Raw genomic sequence first — 14079 nt, forward strand, 5'->3', positions numbered from 1 at the left:
TATGCCACCAGGGTTTCCCTGAAAATCAAGAGATGCTAGTAATTATGAAATTGATAAAACGTCCACCTTTTCCTCTCCCTTCTCCCACTCCCTCACTACATCAGCTGGTTCAAATCACTTAAAAAGTGACAACAAACAGTATTTTCTGTACATATAATGATAGCTTAGATCTTCTTATTGAGATTTCTTGCCTGCCTTTTTATCTGCAGCTGCTGCCACTCCTCACTGCCTCCCTTACCCCCGAGAGAGTCAAAATTATGGAAGTATTTGCTCTATTTGCAAAACTGTGAACACAGGATCAGCCCAGCAGTCTGACACTTGGTGCTTGTCCTCTGAGTGTTCACAAGGACATTTGCATATTTCCTGAGGAGGGGAGTCATAGAAAGCCACCAGTGTCAGCCGCATAGCCACCCTTCAGGGATAACTGGAGTGGAAGGACATGCTTCATTGTGTCTCAGCTTGGGATTCATTATGATTCTGGGAAGTGGGGAGTGGAACAGAAAAGTCTAGGGCAAAAAGAAGATGGACGAATGGTTAATGGAGGCTGAAGTGGCAGATTGAGAGTGAGCACAAACACACTAGACAGACCAATGGAATGATAGATTGGACCAGGAGATGTAAATAGGATAGTTTATCTAACCTGTTTAGGGTCTCTCCTTCTTATCTATCCACCTATTTATTCACCTGCCTTAAACATGGACTGCTAGGGGAACAGACAGATAACATGAGCAGGATGGATTAGTGGCAGGTAGAGGAGCCCCGTGGCATCGCCTGGCTTCCAAAGAGTAGGGGTGGCCTCAGGATCCGGAGGACAGATTGCAGTCACTTCCCTGGGGGATTAACTGGCCCCTCTGTGCCCCAAATGAAAACGAGACCAGCACTCAGACAGAGAAGGTAAATCAGGCCTCTGAGTGGCTGCTCCCCACCTTCCTTCTCTAGGCCCCGCCTCTAACAATGTGCAGGTGTTCTATTCTCAGCCCCAGAAAGTGGACAGCTGCCAATCTGAGAAGGCAGCTGAGAGAGCAGGGCTTGGTGCTAGCATATATTTTTATCCCAAAGCTTTGCTTTAAATTCCAGTCAGGCTTACAGTCTTGCAACAACAACAGGGGAAAGGAAGAGGGGGAAAAAAGAGAAGGGGAGCTAACGTGTTCTGGCTGTTTCAGAAAGCTGTCAGCTGTCAGGTCTTCTCAACTGACAACTTGGTCTCCAGAGCTGAGGAGCCCAGCAAGAGGTAGGGCTGACCGGGGGAGGGGGAGGGGGCACGGATGCCACACTGCAGGGTGAGCTCCCCTGCCACCCACTGAGCCTGGACTGGGCCTGTCAGAGGCAGGGCCCTGGGCTAATCATCACCAAGCCAAGGGAGAGGCACAGTGTGGTGGGGTATGCTCTCTGTTCCCCTGGTCATCCTGGGAGCAAGGGCCACAGGGTACAAAGGATGCTGTGTTGTGGAGAGGTCAGGCAATCTCAGGACATCCAACAAAGGAAAGGGTTCTTAGGACTAAGGGGGTGAAGTAGGGGAGGAAGAAGAGGAAGAGGAGGAAAAAGAGATTTCTAAAGCTCAGATCCCTACAGCTACATGGGTGCAACAGAATCCTATATTCCACTCCTGTCATCTTGGGGTTGAGTGATGACCTTCAGGCTAGCTAGCGGTAATTCCAAGGATGAGCAGGCCCTTGCCTCCTCTCATCTACTCACCCTGCTTCCACGATTCCCTTCCTTTCTCTTCTTCTCCTTTCCTTTCGCTGGTCTTAAACTCTTATGTATGAAATTCCTTTCAATCCCAAGATAATCTTTTTGGGGGCAAATTCTTGTGTCAAGTGGGAAGACAGAGCTGGTCTTGGTTCCAGTCCCTATTACTTACTCATGTGTGACCTTGTCTCTTGTCATAGTACTTACTCATGTGTGATCATGGGCAAATCAGTTTTCTTACCTCTAAAAGGGAGATAATAATCCCTAACCCATAGATCAAACAAAATTGCATATATGAGACATTTTCATACATTATAGGGCCCTTTAAGACATGATTCTTCCCTAATTTATCTTTGTTTCCTTGACAGACCCTAGCACAAAGACTTGCACAGAGTAGGCACTCACTAATAGTCAAATAAGCAAAATAAATACATGGATGAATAAATGTATTGGAGGAATATTTCTCTGTGTTTGGTCATGGAACATCTGGGCCCCATTCCAGACCTCCAGAATCAGAAACTCTGGGTAGAATCTGGGAACCCGTACTTCCAGTTAGCTGCTCAGGTAGTCAACGTTGCAAATAATTAGAAAATTTCTGTTCTAAGTAGGAAAGCCAAGGGCATATAACAAGGATTTATGATGTGTTTCAAGGGTAGGAACTGTCTTACTCATCACTGAAACCCTGGCACATAGCACAGTGCCTGATAAACAGAACAGGCACTCAGTAAAAGTTTGGTGGATGAATGGATTAGTACTAAGTTGTATTTCTAGAGTGTCACAATCAACTTTTCGGTAAACAAGCAGGCTGCTGGAGATTCAATGATGAATAAGCGTAGTCCCTGCCCTCAACAAAATCACATACAGACAGGACTCTAAGACCTAGTGACAGAACAGCTATAGACCTATACATGAGGCATTATGCAAAGAGAGAAATATCCAATGAGATAGGGCAGGGCTGGGACCAGAGTGAGGCAAGTGAGGGACCTAGGCCACAAAATTTAAGGAGGCACTGCTTACTCTCAGATTTGTGTGATTGCTTCCTTAAATTTTCACCCTAGGTGCTTTGCTTGCTTCACCTAATCCTGGCCCTGAGGTAAGGGGAAGGATTAGGGAAGATTCCTGGAAGGAGGTCATCAAGTCTGAAAGAAGAACAGTTTGCCAACTCACTCTTAAGGAGAAAGGCATTGCAGGCAGAGGGAAAAGCATATACAAAGCAAAGCAACACAAAGGCGTTGGAAATATCACGTAGGTAGAAATGTCTGCCCATATTTGGAGGTGGCAAAAAAAAACAAAAAATCTATTGCTATCGAGTCGATTCCAGCTCATCACTGCCCTGTAAGACAGGGTAGATCTGCCCCACAGGGTTTCTAAGGAGCCATGGATTCAAACAGCCAAGCTCTTAACCAGTTAGCCACCACGGCTCCTTTGGAGGTTGCAGGAGCATAAAATTAAAAATGGAGAATGGGGAAAGATGAGCAAGACGAGGAACAGAACATGGAGGGTCTTGTCAGCCCTGTTAAGGGCCTTGGAACTTGTCCTATTGGCTACGGGAAGCAGGGAGGTGACATGGTCATTTTGGGCTTCGTAGAGAATACTCTGGTCAGTTTCTAGACACTGTACTGGCCAGTTCATAGACAATCTGAACAACATATGAGATCACATATATAAATTTAAATTTTCTAGAAGCCACATTAAAGAACTAAAAGTAAAAAGAAAATTTAATTTTAATAGTATATTTTCATTTAACCTAATATATCTAAAATCCAAAATATACTCATTATAATCATTTCAACATGTAATCAATGTTAGAGATATTTTTTATTTTTGTACTAAGTCTTCCAAATCCAGTGTGTAATTTATACTTACAGCACATCTCAATTTGGTCTAGCCATATATCAAGTGCCCAATAACCACATGTCTTAGGAGTCCATGAGTAGGGCAAATGGTTAACAACCAAAAGTTTGGAGGTTCAAGTCCAGCCAGAGGTGTCTCAGAAAAAAGGCCTGGCGTTCTACTTCTGGTAAATCAGTTGCTGAAAACCCTGTGGCACACAATTCTACTCTGATACACATGGGGTCACCGTGAGTCAGAACTGACTTAACAGCAGCTGGTTTATAGGATGGGCTCTAAAGGCTGAAAAACAGAGGCAGGCTTTTGCAAGCATTTGGGGTAGAGATGATAAAGTTCTAATCTAGAGTTTTGGTAATGCGAATGGAGAGAAGGTGACAGATGGTCAAATGACAGCTTTTCCTAATCTTTCTTTGTGAAATTGAGATACTATATTTTTACGCAAATAATGCACTCCTTCTACGTGTTTGCCAGCCATGCCCTCCCCCTGTGAAGTATTTTTATAAGTGTGCTCTGCTAACTTTTTTTTTTTAACAGCAACATGTTAAAAAAAAATGGGCATGGCGCTTGTGAAAATACCTCATGGGTGGAGGGAGCAGTTGGCAAATAAACATAGAAGGTGCGTGTTATCTGCGTAAAAATATGGTAACACTATTCATCTTCCCTGCCTTACATAAAGATTCTTCTAGACTGTGTATATAAAGCAGCCAGTCCAAGCTGGCAGAGTATGTGTGCTCAGCCAGCATTGTTTCTACCACCCAGGCTGTTTGCCTTCACCAGGCATAAGAATTAGCATCCCACTTGAGTGAGTGGTGTCTAAAATATTGCATGGCCATAGTACCAGGCGTGGACTGTGCGCATGAGGGGAGTCACTGCATGGTAGCTCCATTGCCCTGCCCAGGGGTCTGTCTACACATCACCCAAGTGAAGGGAGTGAGTACCTGCCTGCTCTGGGAAGGTGGGAGCATACAGAGAAGGCAATCCAGAGAAGCAGGGAAGCAGAATTGCTGACATTCTGGGTAGCAACCACTCTATCAGCAGCCAGCAGTTGGCAGCAGCTTCAGATGATTGAGAACCAAACAGCATAATTGGAGGAGCACGAACATCATGGAGTGCCAGGCTGGCATGGTTAAGTGCAAGAATGTTTCCCTAGAGCACACGTTCCCTGCCTTAGGCTGGTGTGCCCAGGCTCTCTCAGGGAATGTCCCCAGCCAGACCCCCGTTCACAGATGAACAGCTTCTATGTGCCTTGGGAGAACAGGAAAAAAATGCATTTTGTTTAGGTGCAGGATACAATCTTGCAAACAGCATTGCTTTGTGATTGAGGAGAGAGGGTGGGGAGGAGGAAGATATGTCATTTTTGACCCCATAATAAGCCCGTGCAGGATATCCAAAGAATAACATAGAAGCTAAAACTCTTTGTTGTATTGTTAGGTCCTTCTGATCACAGGCAAGTTCTCCTAGTCTCACCAAGGTGACTTTCAAATGAATATTTGTTTATTTTCAAAATGGTTATTCTAAACAACTGAAGCCACTGGGTAGGTGCTGAGAATCTAAAAAAGTTACCAAGTAATTAATGCCTAGAGCTTGTGAAAAGCACAGCTCAAGTTCCCTGGGATTCCATCTGACTCACATGAATTTGCTATCTCTGTATTAGTAAAAGGGAAGCTCAACTGTTGTGACAAACAGCCCCAACATTCCACTTGGATGACACAACAAATGATTGCTTGTATAACTGTCTGCTGTGTAGGGGCAGCTCTCCTGGACATCTCTCTCCTCAGCAGTGATCCAAGGGTCCTGGTGCCTTCCATCTCATGGCTCTTTCTCCATATCCTCAGAGCCCTTCCCCTTCTGCTAGTAGGAGGCAGAAGAAAGAAGCGGATTGCATGTCAGAGCATCCATGGGTCAGTCCTGGGAGGAGGTACATCACTTTTAACCAGTTTCTGTGTCCAGAGCTCAGACACATGGCTATACCTACCTTCAAGAGAGGCTGGCAAATATAGACTATGTGCCAAGGAGAAATAGGGCAAAGTTTGTTAAACACTAGTCAGTCTTTGCCACAGTTAGTCATTCCTCGTTTGTCTCTGATGAGACTAAGATATGCTGTTCTTGATCTGATTGACCCTGGAGGTTTGAGAGCGAGGAGACTGCAGGAGAGGGGCAATAGTAATTAGAGGGTGATGCTCTGAAGTTGCAAGGTGATTATTAATCAGGATAATGTCATGGCCACAAAGTTATAATGCCAAGATAAGTTTTTTTTTCTCTCTTATATTCCAAACCTATTTGTCTTGAGTCAATGAAAGGTCCTGCAACCACAGCATCAACAGAGCAAAAGACCAGGCTAGTCTTCCCATCACTAATTGAGACCAGATTTTCACACTTGCCCCTCATCCCCACCCCACCAGACAAGCTTACTGGATTACTTTTTGCTTTAAAAAGCAACTCTGAAGGTCCAGAAGAAACAAACATTATCTGCCAAGGTGTGGGGATTTCAGACTGGGAGACATTGTGACAGACAGTCCAGGTGGGGTGATAACAGAGATGGTCATTGTAACAGATGTTGTGAAGGAACCACACAGGTTCCTTCTTCAGGGTGACACATACATCCACTAGCTTCTTGGAATATCAATTGCTGACTGTTCACAGTTAGGCCTATCATTAAGAATTGCCTTCAGTCACAAGGAACTGCCTTGCCTAAAGTTATGCCTCCTCCCAGGGAGGTGATCCATGGCAATGACTACCTAATTTAGGTATTGTGGTAGAAGAATTACTTCTGAGTGTGGCCTTTCTAGCCATGGCCTTGTAACTCCCACCCAGGTGATTGAGTGGTAGGGACTGTGCGATAGGGTAATTGTGGCCCACCAAGGGGATTGGGCAGTTTTGCCTTAAAAGAGAGCCAATTCTAGAGCAGAGAGGAGGATCCTACTACCACCAAGGAAGAACAGCCAGAGCAGAGAGCATGTCCTTTGGACCCAGGATTCCTGTGCTGAGAAGCTGCTAGAAGCAGGAGACAGAGAGAGAGAGAGACAGAGAAAGAGCAAGCTGTAACCCTCAAGATGGTGAGAAGCAGTGGCAGGAGAGACCCAGCAGCAGAGATCCGGCAGCAGGAGATGGTGCAGTGAACTTCCTGGCCCACAGAGAGAGAAAGCTGAGTGCCTTTGGGGAGAGGCCTAGGACCAGGGAGAGGCTTGCCTGCAAGCACAGTTGGGAAAAGCCTGTCCTGATGAAAGAACTATATCCTGAGTGTTCCTGAGCCTGAATTGTAACTGTTATTTCCCTTATAATAAACCCCACAATTATGAGTATGATCTTTGAGTTCTGTGTGCCCATTTCAATGAATTACTGAACCCAGCTGAGAAGTAGAGAGTGCTGTGTGAGGGATGGTTGGTGTCAGAATTAGTAAAGATGGCAGACAGAGGAGGTTTGTCTGGCTTCCACCTCATGGGAGTCAGCCTCAAGCTGTTCATCTTGATTCTTCTTCCTCCTTGTGGGTTTGGAGGAGGACAGATACCACCCACAAGCCATTTTTACAGGTATATAGAAGTTTGGCCCTCTTGCATAAATTTAAGACAACTCTGAAGTCCCATTCAGACTCCAGAGCTCCTTGTAGAATCAGTTTAGGCATCAGTTACAACTTCATTGCAAGGCAGCTTCTCCCTGTCTAGTCATGACTTCCTCGCTTACAGATGTATCTCCGAGAACTCTCCCCAGTAAACCATCTAAGAATTAGTTGATATAAGACATGATCTTGGGAAGTAGACTTCAAAATGGAATTTTGGAAGTGGGTTTATCATTGGCTCTTTGGCAATGCAAACCGTATCACTGCTAATAAATGGAGTGGAGCTAGCCCCTGGGACATTGTAGCAGTGCAATTGTTAAAAGCCAGAAAATTGTTACTTCTCACCAGTGGTAAACTGATATGGGATATACATGAAAGAAGATCCATGGGCTGGTTTAGTTTCTCCAGTGCTTGAAAGGGCTAATAGAAGTGGTAATTATAAGGATGATAGAATAGGTGGCTGTTGCTGAGCACCGTTGATTTCTGAAAGATAAATAATGACAGACTCAGATGATTAATAACCATTTCAAGGCAAAATACGAAAGGCAGAGGGCTTCTTTAGCAACATTTAAGGAAACCTTAATCTCCTGCAGCCAGAGTGCCAACAGAGCAGAGGATCAGTTTCAGAACCTAATCATTAAAGCAGTAGAGCTTCAGATGAGATTGCATTGTTAGCCTCAGCTGGTCTCCTATGTCAAGGTCAGGACCTTAACAGTGAAGAAATGGGGCCCTGAGATTTGAGATGGGACCATTTGGGTAGACGCAGTTAAGAAACTTGACTTTGTGGGCCTTCAGAAATGTCCCTCTCCCCTTATTAGAATATAGTAGCTCTCCCCTTGCTTGAAGATTATGTAGGGACTTCAAATGAGGCATGTGCTTTACAAGACAATGCTTACCCACTTCAGGATCTACCCCCACCTCTCCTTCTGTCAACCCATCCAATAAGGAGGGTCAAATCTAAGTACAACCATTCTAGGGTTGTGCTAAACCTTCTGTGGAAAGAGAGGGAGTATACTCCCAAGAACTGCAGGATATGACTAACATGGACTTGTAGGAGTTAGTAATACATGCATGGGACGGAGTCTAAGGGACTGAATCAAGAGGGGTAGAATACAAGATTAAACAACCAGGAGTTTATTAATATGGGGGCAGTCTCCTTTTTGCATGACTTGACTCCCAAGGAGATGATGCCGACATGTTGCTAGAATGGCTTTTGGAAGCTGGAAAAAGCAAAGGCCTGCGCAATGTGAAATAGAAATGCCAGAGCTGCCATGGGAGATGGTAAAGGAAGGAAGAAAAGGTTCGAAGAAGTAGGCATACAAGAGTATATATACTACATAAGCTGAAAATTTATCAGTTTACTATTGTCTTAGGCTGGGTTCTCTAGAGAAGCAAAAGCAGTAAAGTGTGTAAATATACATAGAGAGAGATTGATATCAAGGAAATGGTACACGCGGTTGTAGAGGCTGGAACGTCCCAAGTCCATAGGTCAGGCTGGAGGCTTCTCCTGATTCATGTAGCCACAGGGGCTGGTGAACCCAAGGTCAGCATGTCAGAAAGCAGGGCACTTGCTCACAGGCTGCAAGGACCAAAGAATCCCAAGATCGGCAGGCAAAACCGCAGGTAAGCTGCTAGCTCAAGTCCCAAGAACTGGAGGTCAGATGAACAGGAGCCAGCTGCAAGATCCAGAGCAAGCAAAAGCCCACAAGTCTTGATAGAAAGTCCACTTATATATTCGATGCAGGCATACCCCCAAGGAAATTCCCTTTCAACTGATTGGCTCTTCACAGCAGATCCCATCATGGAGGTGATCGCATTATATCATATCTCATCATGGAAGTGATCACGGCATCATACAACTGCCCAACTACATCATAGTTGCCAAACCACTGAGAATCATGGCCCAGCCAAGTTGACACATAACGGTAATGATCACAGTCCACCCCTTGTCAACTTGGCACATGTACACATCTCCTTAAACCATACGTAAATCTCCAAATAAAGACAATTATAAAGTCATACTTGCACCTAACATGATACAATGAACACGCATAAAACTTAATATGAAAAAGCCCTTTTTACATCTTACATTTTATAAGTGAAGAAAATAAAAATATTTGATGCGCACATACAAGGCAGAAATACTCATAACATTACAGCCTTCATTTCTGCAACTACTCATCTGGTCATAACTGGTGTTTGGCACCCAGAGTGGAGTGCTGCTCTAACAGATACCTAAAATGTAGAAGTGATTTTGGAACTGTGAATGGATAGAGGCTGGAAGAGTTTTAAAGTGCCTAATAGTAACCTAGATTATCTTGAAGAGACTGTTGGTAGAACTATGGACATCAAAGACAATTCTGGTGAGGACGCAGAAGGAAATGAGGAGAGATGTTACACTAGAGATGGTGTAGAATTTGAAAAGCAGCGTCAGAGAAAGGCAGCAGCAGAGAAACAGCAGCCCCAGAGCCAGGAGACAAGCATGACACAGCACTGGAGCTGACCCAAGGAGAAAATGAGCTAAGTGCCTTTGCACAGGAGGGATCCGGGCAGAGTAGGGTACCTCCGTGGAGCTAGGCTTGCTGACACATGGAGCAAAGAGCTGAGTGCCTTCTGGCTGAAGTTTACTGGCTGAGTGGAGTGCCTTCAGGCACTTATTGGTGCAGCTAAAGAGCTTTGGAACACCTGCCCCAGCAGGGCAGATGTGGGCGATGAGGCCTGAGGGGCTGAGAGACCAAGGAACCAGGAATCAGAAGCTGAAGAGACAAGGAACACAGAAAGCAGAGCTACCTCAGTCTCATAGGGTAGGGCCATGACCTCTAGGGTCTCAAAGGGTGGAGTCGCTGCTCAGATGGACAAGAAGAATGGGGTTTCCCAAATTTGAGGGAGCAGAGTTGAAGTTCCACTGGGCCTGGAAGATGGAGCTGAAGCCCAGGGCTGAGGGGCCTCCAGTCAGAGTCCCTAGAATGTGGCCAATACCTGGTCTGGAGGACAGAGCTACAATTGTTTAAATGGTCTCAGAGAACAGAGGATTACTTTCAAGCCTGAGGGCTAATGTAATGTGTTCTGCTGACTTGCTTAGTGCCTGCTATCCCTTCTTTCCCTCCAATTTCTCCCATTTGTAATGGAAATGTCTAGCTTATGCCTGTTCCACCACTGTACTTTGGAAATAGGTAACTCGTATTCTAGATTCCACGGATGAAGAGGAAGTTTTGGATTTTGGACTTGGAGTTTATTTAAGACTTTTGCTATGGTATGATGGGGGTGAATGTGTTTCACATGTGGCAAGGACATGAATACTGGGGGGCCAAAGGACAGAATGTTATGGATTCAGTTGTGTCCCTCCCCCAAAAAAATGTGTGTCAACTTGGCTAGTCTGTGATTCCCAGTATTGTGTGATTGTCCACCATTTTGTCATCTGATATGATTTTCCTCTGTGTTATAAATTCTACCTCTATGTTAATAAGGAAGGATTAGAGGTAGTTATGTTAATGAGGAAAGAGTCAATCTACAAGATTAGGTTGTGTCTTAAATCAATCTCTTTTCAGATAAAAAAGAAAGAAGCAAGCAGAGAGACATAGGGACCTCATACCACCAAGAAATGAGAGCCAGGAGAATAGCATGTCCTTTGGACCTGGGGTCCCTGCACTGAGAAGCTCCTGGACTGGGGAAGATTGATGACAAGGACCTTTCCCTAGAACCAGCAGAGAGAGAAAGCCTTCCTCTGGAGTTGGCGCACCCTGAGTTCGGATTTCTACCTTTCTAGACTGTGAGAGACTGCATTTCTCTTTGTTAAAGCCATTCACTTATGGTATTTCTATTATAGCAGCACTAGATAACTAAGGCATCTATGTTTCAAGGTAAGGTCTAAAGGACATTCCAAATGTCAAAGCGATAAGCAATGCATGGGTGAGAGGGGCATCAGTTCAGTGATGCTGTCCACTATAGACCACAGCTGGTAGTTGTTGTTGTTGTTAGGTGCCATCGACTCAGTTCTGACTCATGGTGACCCCATGCACAACAGAACGAAACACTGCCCGGTCCTGTGCCATCCTTACAATCATTGTTATGTTTGAGCCCATTGTTACACCCACTGTGTCAATTCACCTGGTTGAGGGTCTTCCTCTTTTCCACTGACCCTGTACTTTGCCAGGCATGATGTCCTTCTCCAGAGACTGATCCCTCCTGACAGCATGTCCAAAGTATGTAATACACAGCCTCGCCATCCTAGCTTCTAAGGTGCATTCTGGTTGTACTTCTTCTAAGACCGATTTGTTCGTTCTTCTGGTAGTCCACGGTATAGTCAATATTCTTCACCATCACCACAATTCAAAGGCATCAATTCTTCTCCTTTTTCCTTATTCACGTGCATATGATGTGATTGAAAATACCATGGCTTGGGTCAGGCGCACCTTAGTCTTCAAGGTGACCATCTTTGCTCTTCAACACTTTAAAGAGGTCTTCGCAGAAGATTTACACAATGTAATGCATCTTTTGATTTCTTGACTGCTGCTTCCGTGGCTGTTGATTGTGGATCCAAGTAAAATGAAATCCTTGACAGCTTCAATCTCTTCTCCGTTTATCATGATGTTGCTCATTGGTCTAGTTGTGAGGATTTTTGTTTTCTTTATGTTGAGGTGCAATCCGTACTGAAAGCCGCGGTCTTTGATATTCATTAGTAAGTGCTTCAAGTCCTCTTCACTTTCAGCAAGCAAGGTTGTGTCATCTGCATAACACAGGTTATTAGTGAGTCATCCTCCAATCCTGATGCCCCGTTCTTCTTCATATAGTCCAGCTTCTCGGATTATTTGCTCAGCATACAGATTAAATAGGTATGGTGAAAGAATACAACCCTGACACACACCTTTCCTGACTTTAAACCAATCAGTATCCCCTTGTTCTGTCCAAACAACCACCTCTTGATCTATGTAAAGGTTCCTCATGAGCACAATTAAGTGTTCTGGAATTCCATTCTTTGCAATGTTACCCATGGTTTGTTATGATCCACACAGTCGAATGCCTTTGCATTGTTTTTGTTGTTGTTAGGTGCCGCCGAGTCAGTTCTGACTCATAGCGACCCTATGCACAACAGAATGAAACACTGCCCGGTCCTGCACCATCCTCACAATCGTTGTTATGCTTGAGCTAATTGTTGCAGCCACTGTGTCAATCCACCTCGTTGAGGGTCTTCCTCTTTTCTGCTGACCCTATACTCTGCCAAGCATGATGTCCTTCTCCAGGGACTCATCCCTCCTGACAACATGACCAAAGTATGTAAGATGCAGTCTCGCCATCCTTGCTTCTAAGGAGCATTCTGGCCGCACTTTGTCCAAGACAGATTTGTTCATTCTTTTGTCAGTCCATGGTATATTCAATATTCTTCGCCAACACCACAATTCAAAGGCGTCGGCTCTTCTTCGGCCTTCCTTATTCATTGTCCAGCTTTCACATGCATATGATGCGATTGAAAATACCATGGCTTGGGTCAGATGCACCTTAGTCCCCAGGGTGACATCCTTGCTCTTAAACACTTTGAAGAGATCCTTTGCAGCAGATTTGCCCAATGCAATGCATCTTTTGATTTCTTGACTGCTGCTTCCATGGCTGTTGATTGTGGAAACAAGTAAAATGAAATCCTTGACAATTTCAGTCTTTTCTCCATTTATCATGATGTTGCTCATTGGTCCAGTTGTGAGGATTTTTGTTTTCTTTATGTTGAGGTGTAATCCATACTGAAGGCTGTGATCTTTGATCTTCATTAGTAGTAAGTGATTCAAGTCCCCCTCACTTTCAGCAAGCAAGGTTGTGTCATCTGCATAACGCAGGTTGTTAATAAGTCTTCTTCCAATCCTGATGCCCCGTTCTTCTTCATATAGTCCAGCTTCTTGGATTATTTGTTCAGCATACAGATTGAATAGGTATGGTGAAAGAATACAACCCTGATGCACACCTTTCCTGACTTTAAACCAATCAGTATCCCCTTGTTCTGTCCGAACAACTGCCTCTTGATCTATGTAAAGTTTCCTTATGAGCACAATTAAGTGTTCTGGAGTTCCTATTCTTCACAGTGTTATCCATAGTCTGTTATGATCCACATAGTCGAATGCCTTTGCATAGTCAATAAAACACAGGTAAACATCCTTCTGGTATTCTCTGCTTTCCACCAGGATCCATCTGTAATGAAGCAAAGATATCCCTGGTTCCACGTCCTCTTCTGAAACCAGCCTGAATTTCTGGAAGTTCCCTGTCGATATACTGCTACAGCCGTTTTTGAATGATCTTCAGCAAAATTTTGCTTGCGTGTGATATTAATGATATTGTTCTATAATTTCCACATTCGGTTGGATCACCTTTCTTGGGAATAGGCATAAATATGGATCTCTTCCAGTCAGTTGGCCAGGAAGCTGTCTTCCATATTTCTTGGCATAGACAAGTGAGCACCTCCAGCACTGCATGTGTTTGTTGAAATATCTCAATTGATATTCCATCAATTCCTGGAGCCTTGTTTTTTTGCCAATGCCTTCAGAGCAGCTTAGACTACTTCTTTAGTACCATCAGTTCCTGATCATATGCTGCCTCTTGAAATGGTTGACTATCGACTAATTCTTTTTGGTATAATAACTCTGTGTATTGCTTCCATCTTCTTTTGATGCGTCATGCATCATTTAATATTTTCTCCATGGAATCCTTCGCTATTGCAACTCGAGGCTTGAATTTTTTCTTTAGTTCTTTCAGCTTGAGAGATGCTGAGTGTGTTCTTCCCTTTTGGTTTTCCATCTCCAGCTCTTTGCACATGTCATTATAATACTTTATTTTGTCTTCTCGAGAGCCCCTTTGAAATCTTCTGTTCAGTTCTTTTACTTCATCAATTCTTCCTCTTGCTTTAGCAGCTCGACGTTCAAGAGCAAGTTTCAGGGTCTCCTCTGACATCCATCTTGGTCTTTTCTTTCTTTCCTGTCTTTTCAGTGACCTCTTGCTTTGTT

This window comes from Loxodonta africana, chromosome 25 (genome assembly GCF_030014295.1).
Source record: "Loxodonta africana isolate mLoxAfr1 chromosome 25, mLoxAfr1.hap2, whole genome shotgun sequence".
NCBI lineage: Eukaryota > Metazoa > Chordata > Mammalia > Proboscidea > Elephantidae > Loxodonta > Loxodonta africana.